Raw genomic sequence first — 11787 nt, forward strand, 5'->3', positions numbered from 1 at the left:
GTTAACCCTTGGTCCAAAGGCACAAACCTGAGGAAACTGAGATGTCATTCTTCTCTTCTGGGTTGGAAGAGAGCTGGAAGAGTTACATTTACATTACATAAGTCTACCTGAGAAGCCTTTGCATGTTCGGATGCAAACTTTTGATTCAACTGAAATATAAGCCTTGGAAAATCATGTATGTAACTGCAGTACAGCAAATGCTGGTACCTTGCTGCCTGGGGCAAGTGCTGCTGGGAGTGCCCCAAGGGATGCCAGAAATGTCCAGCACATCGTACTTTCTGTAATATGTAACTTCTATGCCTTGAAACTTGACCCTTGTCAATATTTCCTTATCTTCCACAAGCAAAGTACCAGTACTTTGTTTTAATTAGGGGTGTGCTTAGCTTGAATCAAAGCATCATGCTTTGAAATGCAGCATTTGGTTTCAAATGTGAACTAAAACGGTACGTCTCTGGTACCGATAGTGCTGTGAGGACACTGCTTCTTTCTCTACCTTTTTGTCCAGTTGTTTGACCACCCCATCCCACATGAGGCAGTTGCTTCTTGTCTCAATGAAAGCTGCAGTGCATTATCGCACAGTTCAGAGCACTCATCTGTGTGAAGAGCAGAGCTGTAAATAAAGCCCTAGGGAAGCATGGCAACAGACTGGGCCATGAAACAGAGGGTGCTCTGGCTTTGATGGGCTCCCCACGATGCCTTTCTCCTATGGAGAAAAGGCAGCTGTGGCAGGGACACCGTGCAGAGCACCTCTGACGCGCAGCAGGCTACCTCCGAGAGGTTACACCAGGGAGCTATTGCGTTTCAGGGCGAGCTGAAAAACTTGCCCCTGCTCGTGGTGCTGGTATCCCCCACCGTGCTCAGGACCTGTCGCTAAGCCCTTCTTCCTTAGATGTGTCTGAGTGCAGCGAAGCAGGCGCCCAGATTGCCCAGGGCTACGGGCAATGCCTCTAATGAGGGCATCGGGGACATGACCGCCCTGTTGCTGATGTTAACGTACAAAGCAGACAGGAGCAAACCTGATTTGCATCAGCTGAAGTGACACGAAGAGCGAAGTGAAGTCACGTGTCCTCATTAGGAAGCTCAACAGATAGGGGTGAAAGTCATAAGGGACAGTAAACTCTGCAGGGCTTGTTTGGTTAACATGGTTACAGCCCGCCTCTCCATCCTCTTTGTGCATGTCCTTCTCTCCCACTACAAGAATGCTTTCCTGCTTTATACTTTTTCCCTGTTTAATACATCAGAAGGAAAGCTACACGGATTTACTACATCTAATCCTCTTAGACTCACTCCTCTCAGCACTGTACTTGTGCTGTGAGTGACCACTGCTTTGCATAATAGCCAAACATAACAAATAAATAACAAGTGAGTGGCAAGAGATAGGCTAGGTCTTACACCAGAGCAAATTCAAGGCTGAATTTGTTGAGTCTGCATTGGAGCAGGCAGTCAGGAAATATCATTTGTATCTTTGTCCACCCAGGGCATCGCATGCCTGGTGGATCCTGAGCTCTCTCTGCCTCCCCAGAAGTCAGAGGAGGCAGATGGTGCTTGTGGAAGCCAATGCTATGCAATGTGGACACGGCCAAAAACTTTTTGTCTGGCATCCTAATGAGATAAAAACTGGGGAAAAAAATGTTTTTAAATGACTCTTTAGCTGCATCTGAATAAAATCCCCATTGCTCACTTCCAGTTAACGTTTGAGGACTCTAAGGTGAGGTTTTCAGATGCTGGCTGTCCCCAGCAGGTCTGCAAAGTTGCACATAGCCAAAGCTAGGAAACTCTGGAGGCGCAGCCCCTTGGGAGGGTGCTCATTTGGGTGCGCAAAGCCCCAGGTGTGTTGAAGTCTTTGCATGTGATGCTTGTTGAGCGTGGGCTTTGGGAGGTGCAGCCTTTGCAGCTGAGGGCTGTCTGCATGGGTGCACTCCTGGCCATTACAGCCATGCTTTTCTGCCTTGGGAGATGTCCCTTCAAGAACGAGGATTTGTAGCAGGTGTCTGCGCACACACACAAACAGTGCACAAATATTATTGTGGGAGTGCATTTTTTATGTGTGGAAGTAGGAGTCAGACCAGGATAAATTGTTCTGCAAATCTAAGAGCACAGGGAAATGCAGGCAGCAAATGTCAAAGTAGAATGAGGGTCAGTTATTGTTAGTCAAGCTGATCTGAAGTCGTGAGATGAAAAGGGACAGCTTCTGTGCACCTCCAGGATGCTCTGCAGGCACTGGGAAGTGTGAGGAAGGGCATCTTGTCAGGGCAAGCTAGCGATGTGAGGGCATTATGGGCTTCTTAACCTGGCAGGAAACACTAGGAAAAAGGCACAGGACATGGTCTAGCAGCCCAAATTAAGAGTTCAGTATGGATTCTGGGTTTTTAGAATACACAGAAGCCCTTGCTGTCACCTAGTTACTGTGGACATTAGCTGAGCTGATGAGATCAAAGCCAGCAAGGGACCGGCTGCCTGAACGGCATTCCTGCTAGATCGCTACCTAAAGATGTGATTTGGCCAAGCAAGGGCTGAGCAAGTAAGAAAGGAGAATGCAGCTGAGGAGCTGTAGAGGAAGAGAGAAGGTCAGGTGTGCGGAAGGGAACTGGTGGTACCAGTGATGATCCTAAGACAGCTGGGGTGCCATGAAGGGTGCTAAGGCTGATTGGAATCAGGATCTGAAAATTGGGGCTAGGAGAGAATTTGTGAGGAAAGTTAATAACCTAGGAAGTGCTAACTAACATTTGCTGTCAAGGCTGTGTCCCAGAATAACAATGGATGTCTATGTCAACAGCAGCAAAAGGCAATGAAAGGACGTTGCACAATATTGCATGCGTGCAGGCTGGAAAATGGAAGAGGGCAGTGAAGCATCTTTTATCCGCTGCTCAGACAGTGCCGTGTAATCCCGTATGTGACAGTTCAGGGTGAGGCCACTCCGACTGAAGCATATAGCTTATAGCTACGCCAGGTTTTGTGTGGGTGTGCACACATAACGTGCGTCCAGATTAGCCGCGATGCGTGTGTGTGGTTGCTAACTAGTGTGTGCAAACCATATGGCATGTGAGAGCAAGTCAGCACAGGCATTGCCAAGAGGACAGTCAAAGAAAGCCATCCTCCCCTCCCACTGTGAAGAATTTGTGCCCTACCTTATGCCAGAGGAAAGAAATTCAGAAGGAGCTACGAGAAAAGCAGCCGGTCCATTGGGAGATGAATGCCTGTCAGACTTGGAGATTAAATGGAAGCACAGCAAATTGGGATTGTTCCTGCCAAAACCAACTTTGATTACTTTATAATTCAACATGTGTTACCAGCTCCTATTATTAGAAAGCCAAACTTCCTCCACTGTGGGAAGAGGCTGAGATGGAGCTTTCTAGCCTTCTGTAAGTTAATTACAGTACACATGTTAAAAGCAGCATCTGTCTTAGTCAATCTAGTTGATTATTGCAGCACTTTATTTTTAGTTATCATCAAGGTGAAGGATGACACTAATATAAGTGGAGAGCTTCCTGCAGATCTTGCTCAACTATGTATTCTCCAAAACCAGTTATGCCAGATCTGGTGGGACCTTTTGTCCTGGAGCTGGGCCAGGTGGACCCTTGATGGACTTGTAGGAAAAGACTCTTTGTAACGTGCTTTGACTACAGAGTTACAACAAAGATACTGAGACCTAGCTATTAAAATCAGCCGTGAAAACACTAGGGTTGTTAGATCTTTGTGGTACTCCAGTGGCCAAAATTTTTGATGCTCCACTTCTATTCTGAGCTCCCTCTGATGCAAATGTTTCTGGCCTCATGACTGAATGCTTTGATTTATCACGTAATAGCACCCTGTTCTTTCCCTGATGTCTAATTCTGCTGCCTAGTGTTATTTCAACTTCTGGACAAGATCTACAATGTGTGAGTGTCAGGGTGTCTCTGACAAAGCCAACAAAAGCATGCCAGATGAGTTTTCTTTGCAAATGTGGGAAGCTTCTCCTGAACAACTGAGAGGTCTTGAGATCTGGCCTTGGCTAAAAGTTCAAAGTATGGCAACAACTCCTCCCTCCTGCTTTAGGGCCAGTGGGCTGGTATGGTGCTGGTGTCACGCAGGAGGTATGGAGTTAGCATTCCTGGTATGTTTGAGTGCTCTTGGCTGCCACAATGCTGACGGGGCTGGGAGGCTGGCACCGACACCATTCCTCGTGAGGTGCAGGCCTGGGGAAACCTTGCTTTGCTTTCTATTTACAGCACAAATGAAAAGAATCTGTCTCCTTCCCAAACAAAAATGAACAGGTAAACAAGAAATGAAAAATCTTGAGCAGAAAAAGCCCTTCCCTTCAGGTTTTAAAGCAGCCGCCAGGCAGACCAGCGGCACCCAGAAATCCCAGTTAATGAGCAGCTTGGAGAAGCAGCAGTCTGATGGCAGTGACTGCCTCCAGGAATGTTCCTCGTGGACCTGATTTGGGATCTTATGGTCAGGAGACCTAGTTAGGTGGTGATGGAGAATGGAAAGAGCATTAACAGATCCTCATCAAAGCTAAGGCAGTAATACTCCATGGACCTGTGTTTATTCTCATAAGAACACTTCTTAGAGGTCTTGGCTTTCTGAGCTTGTATTTATGAGAGCCTAACCGCTAGCAACTTATCTTCTGTGTGCAGTTTCAGCAGAGGTATTGCAGGTGACAGCTGTGGTTTCCGTGTGACAGACGTGTACGCAGACACCTTGTGCAGCAGATCTGGTATCTGTTTACCAGATCAAAAGGAAATCTAAATGGGCTGACTAGCTCTGTGTCCTGTAGCAGCATGGTAGGCTGATGCTGTCTGATAAGAGATCAAAATTCCCCGGGTTTTGTGCAAGGACCATTTCCAGTGTGGGTTTGCCATTCTTATGATTCCTGTCTTCTGCTTTACTGCTTATCTTTCCAGAACTGACAGAACAAAATGTAGCCAGACAAACGATGCCTGACTCTCTACTGTAAAGTTGGATTTTAAATGTACAACAAGGATCACCAGAGGGTGGCCATCAGAAGGAAACCCCCACCATCACCACTTCTCCAGATCAGGAGAACACAGGCCTGGGCACAACCACCAAGTGCCTCTTGCTTCTCCAGGCCCCCATGCAGGGACTGAAGCCAAAGCAGTGTCATGCTCCATGGTTATGGTATTGCTGGGATGCACTGACTCTCTGTTCACCTCCTTCCAGCTGTGAGCCCAATATGGACTTACAGTTCACGTGTGATGGGGCATGCAGTTTGGTTACAGTAAGAAGTGACATACCTGATGGTACCATAACTGAACATAGTCTCCCGGTCACTCTGCAGAGATGAGAGGTGTGAACATACAGGTCAGGTATTAAGAGAAGCTCTTTGGGTATTTCTGACTCAGCTGGAGCAGCGGCTCTTGAAATCCTCTGAGGAGTCAAACGCTCTGAAATACTTTGAGGAGCAATCATGAAATACTTTGAGGAGCCACCAGCTGGCTTTCCAGACAAAACGCAGACAAATTAGGCTGGTTGGGAGGGGAACTAATGTCCCTTGGGACACCAGCAACATGAGATACAGTAGCCTTGTCCCCTTTAGTCCTTCTATTTAAAGTGGGCCTGGGCCCCACGCACAGGGTGTCTCCAGGATCAGTACCACAGGAACAGCTGGAGCAAAGCAATCTTCATGAGCAGTGGAGCCGTTGTGTCCAACTCCCACTGACTACTGAGGGAATGTGTTTATTGCAAAACAATTAATGGTTGTGTGATTAGAGAGAACTATTACTCAGTGGAAGATAGCTTCGAAAGGTCACAGTTGCTGTGTGTTTACTCCCAGGAGGTCTGTGAAGCCACGCTGGTATGAGGGATGGAGAACATCATGTCCTTGCTCACTGGGGGGAACGGCTCCCACAGCCTGCGCGAGGCTCATCTTGCTGCGTCTCCTCATCCAGCTCTGCGTATCCCTTCAGCCTCGCGCTGGGGTGACTTGAGCACGAGGTGGAACTCTGTTCTTTCCATGGCTCAGCTGTTCTGCGGTGAGCGGCCATGGTGGCTAGGGCTCCTGTTGGTGCTGTAGCCGCGCAGCATGCCAACCATCCGGGGCAGCCAGGCACGCAGCTGCTGCTAGCGTTGTGTGCGTGCACCCGCGCACAGCGGGGTTATTAGACTTGACTTTACTGTTCCTGTAAGCCAGGAGGAGTGACTGACATGGTGAAAATGCCTCTGTTCAGCGTGAGTCTTTGTAGTGCTGCAGCCCAGGGATAAAGTGTTCAAACGCACACCCTGAGGGAGCCTTGTCCCATCTGACATGAGCTGGAGTCCTTTGCAGAGATTCCTCACCTGTGACGGGATGCCTGCCCTCCTCCTCCACTCCCCACCTCAGTGAAGCGGTGCCAGGTGAAAGCAGATGAAAGATTGCTTCTCATTTGGTAACAAATAACTTCCAAGCCCATCCAAGAGACTTTCAACTTAACTGCTCTCTTTGCTCCTTTCATGTCTTCTCTTTGGCCAGCACGCTAATGCAAGCTCCAAATAAGCATCTATACTTATAAGACATGAACAAATAGGGAAAGGATAATAATATCCAAAGGTTTTACAGGAGAGGTTAAAAAGGGAGCCAGACTACAGAGACTGCTGAATAGTGGTTTGCTTGACTGATGTTACAAATGCAAAAGACACAAATCCTTGGAAAATGCCTCTGAGCAGTGATTGCTTTCTCAGAAAGCCTTGCAATTAGGCATGAAAGGAGTCCTTCCAAGCTTCTAAGATGCATTAAAGATGTTATTATGAAATAATTAAGCTACATGGAATAACTTGAGATCCACTCTGTCCCCTACCTCCCCATCTGTTGAGGTCTTTATGTAGAGGCAATGTAACAGGCCTTAGCAGCCCTCAGACCATTTGGATGGTCCTGGCTCCCTGGTGCCCTGTACCCAGTGTCTGCAGTGCACACTGCCCTGCCTAAACTGGACAGGAAAGGTGAAACGAGCTTTGTGTGTTAATAGCACCATCCTAAGGTACAGGCCTGCGCAGCCAGAGCCCTGATAGCACTGACTCCTGGCCTGTCTATGCATCAGGATGCATCAGAGCTGCTTTCCCCCGCACAAGTTAGTCACACCGCACACACCGCGTAGGGAGCACCCAAGTATGCATGGTGGCCAGCACCCCTGTGCTTCTCCAGGGGTCTTTTGTGTAGACTGAGCATTGCATTGCTGAACACAGAAATGACAAGACTGGATTAATTCATTCTTAAATCCATTCAATAGCTGATTGGTATCTTCTCCTATTCATCTTTTCCATATTTACTCTGCTGCTGAGAACTAGAAGCTAGTGCTTTTTCAAGCAAACGTTATATGCGATTGTGTGTTTCTGGGAAGCTAAAAAAGAAACATTCGGTAGCTTGAAAACCGACAATGGTGTCAGTGCTGAATTTGAGGTATTTATTAGAGTAAGTCTTTTCTTTTTCTACCCCCTTACTGCACACTCTCTGGAGACCCACTGTCCGTGCCTGCCCAGAGAGGCACAGGCTGGTCCCGAGCAGCTCCATGGGTGCTGCAAGCCTGTGAGGTGCGAGTGGCTGCAGGCAGCGATGCAGGAGCTGCATCCCCATAGGAAGGCTGCCCTGAGAGCTGGGACTTGTAAGCGTGGACACAGCTGCATGCGCAGCGATAGATGGGATTTTTTCACTCCCACTGGCCGTCTGATGTGTTCCCTGCAATGAAACCCTGGCTCACATGGAGGAGGATGTGGCAGGGTCAGACTTATGCCCCTGAGCCAGCCCGTGCTCCCAGCCGGCGCTGGTGTGTGTGGCACAGGGGTGGCCTCCGGCCCTGGGACAGCGGGTGCCCTTTCACAGGCTGCCTGATGGCCAGGCACTCTGGATCCCATCAGGACTGAGCCTGGGGCTGTGTTCTCCGTGGCTTGGATGTGAGTGCTAGGAGGTGAAACTGTGCCAGGGAACTCATTTACTGATGGTGGAGAAGGAAGCACACTGTCACTGGTGTAGGGGGTCTGTGTAATCCTTCCCACTGTCCTCATATTCAGCTTTTGAACCCCACACAGTCAAGCCAGAACTCTGTAAGTGGCCTCATTTGTTGACAAAAGGAATGAGCAATACAATTGCACTACGCAGCTATAAACTGAATTGCTGAACCTACACAAGCCCCATAAAACCAGTGAACTAGAAATTAATATCATTTGACTCCCAATTCCACTCCAGAGAAGGATTAGGCAGGGCACAATCCTGCTTGGTACAGAAAGGAAGGGACAGCGCTGCTCATCCCAGAGTCCAAGCTCCTGGATTACACCTGAGACTGCTGCCATTTCTTAAATCTCCAACCTGTTACAACCTCTCTTTCTTCTTTCTCCTCCAAGCCGAGTGTCAATATGCTCCTGGCATGTTGTTATCCTTAGCTTAGTCTGTCTCACATCACGAGAGCTCACACCTTTCCACCTATTGCTAGAGATGCCTGTACAGTGGAAGGCTTTACTGAACGTAGAGATCATCAGTATTTACAGTGCGCCTTGGCTGAACTGGCACAGCTCTCGTGGTCATGCTGTTAGAGATGTCTCATGCTGTTAGAGATGCCTCATGTCGTAGCATCTGCTGTAACAAGCAGAGGCCCTTAGTTTCATTTCACACTGTAGCTTCCAACCCTCTCCCTTTCCTTTGCTGTGGGTCTGCTTTTTTGTGGAGACTGGGATAGTTACAGAGCCACTTCCATAAGACCTATCTTCTCTTTAGAAAGCCATCATCTCCAGTGACTAGAGGGTTTCTCCAACCTATCCGTTCCTCCAGGAGTTCCTCCCAAGGATACGGGACTCAGCCCTGCACAGAATCTTGTGCTACTGCCACAAAAGCCATGAGATGCTGGTGTGAGCACCCAAGCCAAGAGCTGGACCTCAGCGAACCAGCCATCAGTGCTCATCTCTACTGTTCACCCGCTGGATCCTCCTTATGCTGGTGTCAGCCAGGTACCCAAGCACATCTGCTGTGTGTTTGAGGAAGAAGTTCTGCATTGCTTCCTCTGCACTCAAATATTCTGCATCTCCACCAAGAACTGTACTGGGGTGATGGTCTTTCCCAAGTGCATTCGTATTAAAGTCAGTGGTGTAGAACCTGGAGTCCTTACACAGGGTTTTCACACTCACAATTTCAGTGGCCTGAGTAAAAAAAAAACAGGGTTTGACACAGAGGATTTTACTTGGGGCAGGGGGAAATGAAGTTTCTTTCTAGGATTTGCTGCTAAGGAGATATGTTATGGACCAAAGGAGATGTGTAGGTTTCCTGTTCTGATATTTTCTTTCATATCTTGAACTCAGTTGAACTATGAGTATTGTCAAGCATTTCTTTTGTAAATGCATGGATTAATTATCTGCAGGACTTAATACATGTCCTGAGAAAAACTCTTTCTGCTTTCTGATGCTGCCTTTAATGTAAAGTCTATTTGACAGGAGGTTTTCAGGAGCATTTGCCTGATGACTCATCTAAAGCACACGGAGGGGGGGGAGCCTGCATCCCCATTTACCTTGATGGGAAAATGATACCCTCTTGTTAGTGTGTGAGCAGTGTTCGATCAGTTGCTTTGAAAGGAAATGTCATCATTCTAGAAGATCTTAGTTCTTTAGGGCAGGACTTAGTAATCTAAACTAGGTCCAGCCTTCTTTAAGTCAGTGGCAATGCTCTCAAGCCCTGCTGATGGGAGCTGGGCGCGGCACCTCATGCATTTGTAAAGTGCTGGTCCCTGCAGCCTTGTGCTTGGCAGACTGCACCCTCCGCTGAGCTCTCAGTGCTGCTGGACCACTGGCAGGACTCCTCGGGCGTGGGTGAGGCAGCTGCCTGGTGTAAACCATCCTCTGGGACAGTTCTGCACAGTCTCAGGGGCCTCTTTCTGCATCCTCTAGGAGCAAAAGTCTGTCTGAGGAGGAGAGAAACCAGGCCCTGGAGGAGCCCTGTGGGAGAAGAGACAGTTTATCTTATCTTTAACCCTGCAGAGGTCCAAGAAGAAGGCAGCACTGATGCAGAGAAACAGATCCATGTCCTTCCCACACTGGAATGTGATGGAGGTGAGGACCAGGCACTCCTCGGCAGAACCTGCTGAGGGCCTGGGGTGCAATTGGGCCACTTGGGACAGAGACAGTGATGGAGGGGCTCTTCATCCCCATCTTGTTCACTCCAGATCATAAAGAGCTGAAAAACAATAGCACAGAGCTCCTTGGTTATTCTGCTTTGTGCTGGGAAATGTCACGAGGCACCTGAGGCAGGCTGTCTCTGGTGGGATCAGCAGCGAGGACTGATGTCCAGTCTTGGCAACTTGTTATTCCAAGGTCCTGCAGTCACCAAGGAGAGAAAGCCCATTTCAGCACAAGTAGCTCAGGGAGGTTTGGTATTAGTTTAGATGAAGAAAATTAGTTTCGCCATCAGAAGGGGAAGAAACCTTTTTCTTTTTTTTTTCTTTTTTTTTTTTAAATGAAAGCCACAAGTCTGAAGCAAAGTATAAAATCCATGGGGATGCTCTAAACCCTCAGAATTTGTGGATTTTTTCCATGCTTGAACATTTCGTGTGCCTCTGCCTGTGCAAAAGGAATTGAAGATTTCAATCCAGCTCCTGGTGGAAGAAGTGCTCACATCACAACTGGCACTAATTGGCTCCCTTGTTAGCAGCCTCAGAGAGCAGGCACGGAGCAGGCTGCCACGTAGCCTGGATCTCCCGCAAGCACCAGCAAGACCCGTGCTCCCGCCCCAGCAGCTCATGTGATGGGCTGGAAAGCAGGGGAAGCAGGTCCTGACGTTGTGCCTCTTCCGAGGAACGTAACATCAGACTCTGCTTTCTAGGCCTGCCAACTTAGCATTAAATTCTCTTAAATTTTGTTTGTGATGGAAGTGTCACCCTGACAGATTAATTGAGCTATAACATATGCAAAGTAATGTGAAAAAAGAATGCCGTTGCATTACCCGGTGTTAATACCGCAAATAGGCACCCCTGCCTGCAGTGATGACTGTCTTGAATGCTAAAGGATCGCAATCCTGGGTGCACCAAATGAGCCATTTTAATGGGGAAAAACATCATTTTAGGCTCACCTACAGCTGAAGGAAGGGGAAACACATCTGGGAAGTGGTTCTGTGGTGAGTACAGTGGTTCATCTATCAATATTAATAATAACCCATAAAACTGTGGCTTGCATATTATCTCCCAATGAACAGAAGACAGAGACTGAGTTCCATGTAATTTAATTTCAATTAGTGCATTGGAGCTTTTTAAAGAATGGACTATATATTCTTCTACAGTTACTTGCAGACTATTAAACACAATGCAGAAAAATTATTATGTAAATGAGAATTATCTTATTGGCTTTAGTATCTTTCTCCTTCTTCCTTCCCTAGGTAATTGGGTAGGTAGGTGCTGGGAAAAAACAGATGATGGGAAATGTGAATAATGAAATCTCTGCAGCACTCTCTCCCCTTGGATGCAGAAGCCCAAAATATATGTGTGTGTCAGTTTAATTTAATTTGCTGTTAATTAGCTTAAATAGTAGTCTTACCTTCCTTTGCTTTCACTGCATTTCTGCCCAGGCTCTCATTAGGCAGCGTGATAAAGCATGTGCTTGTTAAAAATACCGTAAGTGCCTATTTACATTACAAAGCTATTCCTAGCACTTGTGGTAAAGGAAACTGAAGTCTTGTCCCTGGATACAGCTGGTGGGAGAGGGGAAGCAGCTCCCTGTTTCCATGTGTTTCAACCTCAGAACCCTAATTCCCAATACTAATAAGATCAGAATTTAAAATACAAGGTGCAGAAGCATCCAATGAGTAAGTAGGTGTGTAGCTTTCTCCAAAGCAAGGTGGAC

The sequence above is a fragment of the Ciconia boyciana genome, chromosome 14, assembly GCF_034638445.1.
Source record: "Ciconia boyciana chromosome 14, ASM3463844v1, whole genome shotgun sequence".
Taxonomy (NCBI): Eukaryota; Metazoa; Chordata; class Aves; order Ciconiiformes; family Ciconiidae; genus Ciconia; species Ciconia boyciana.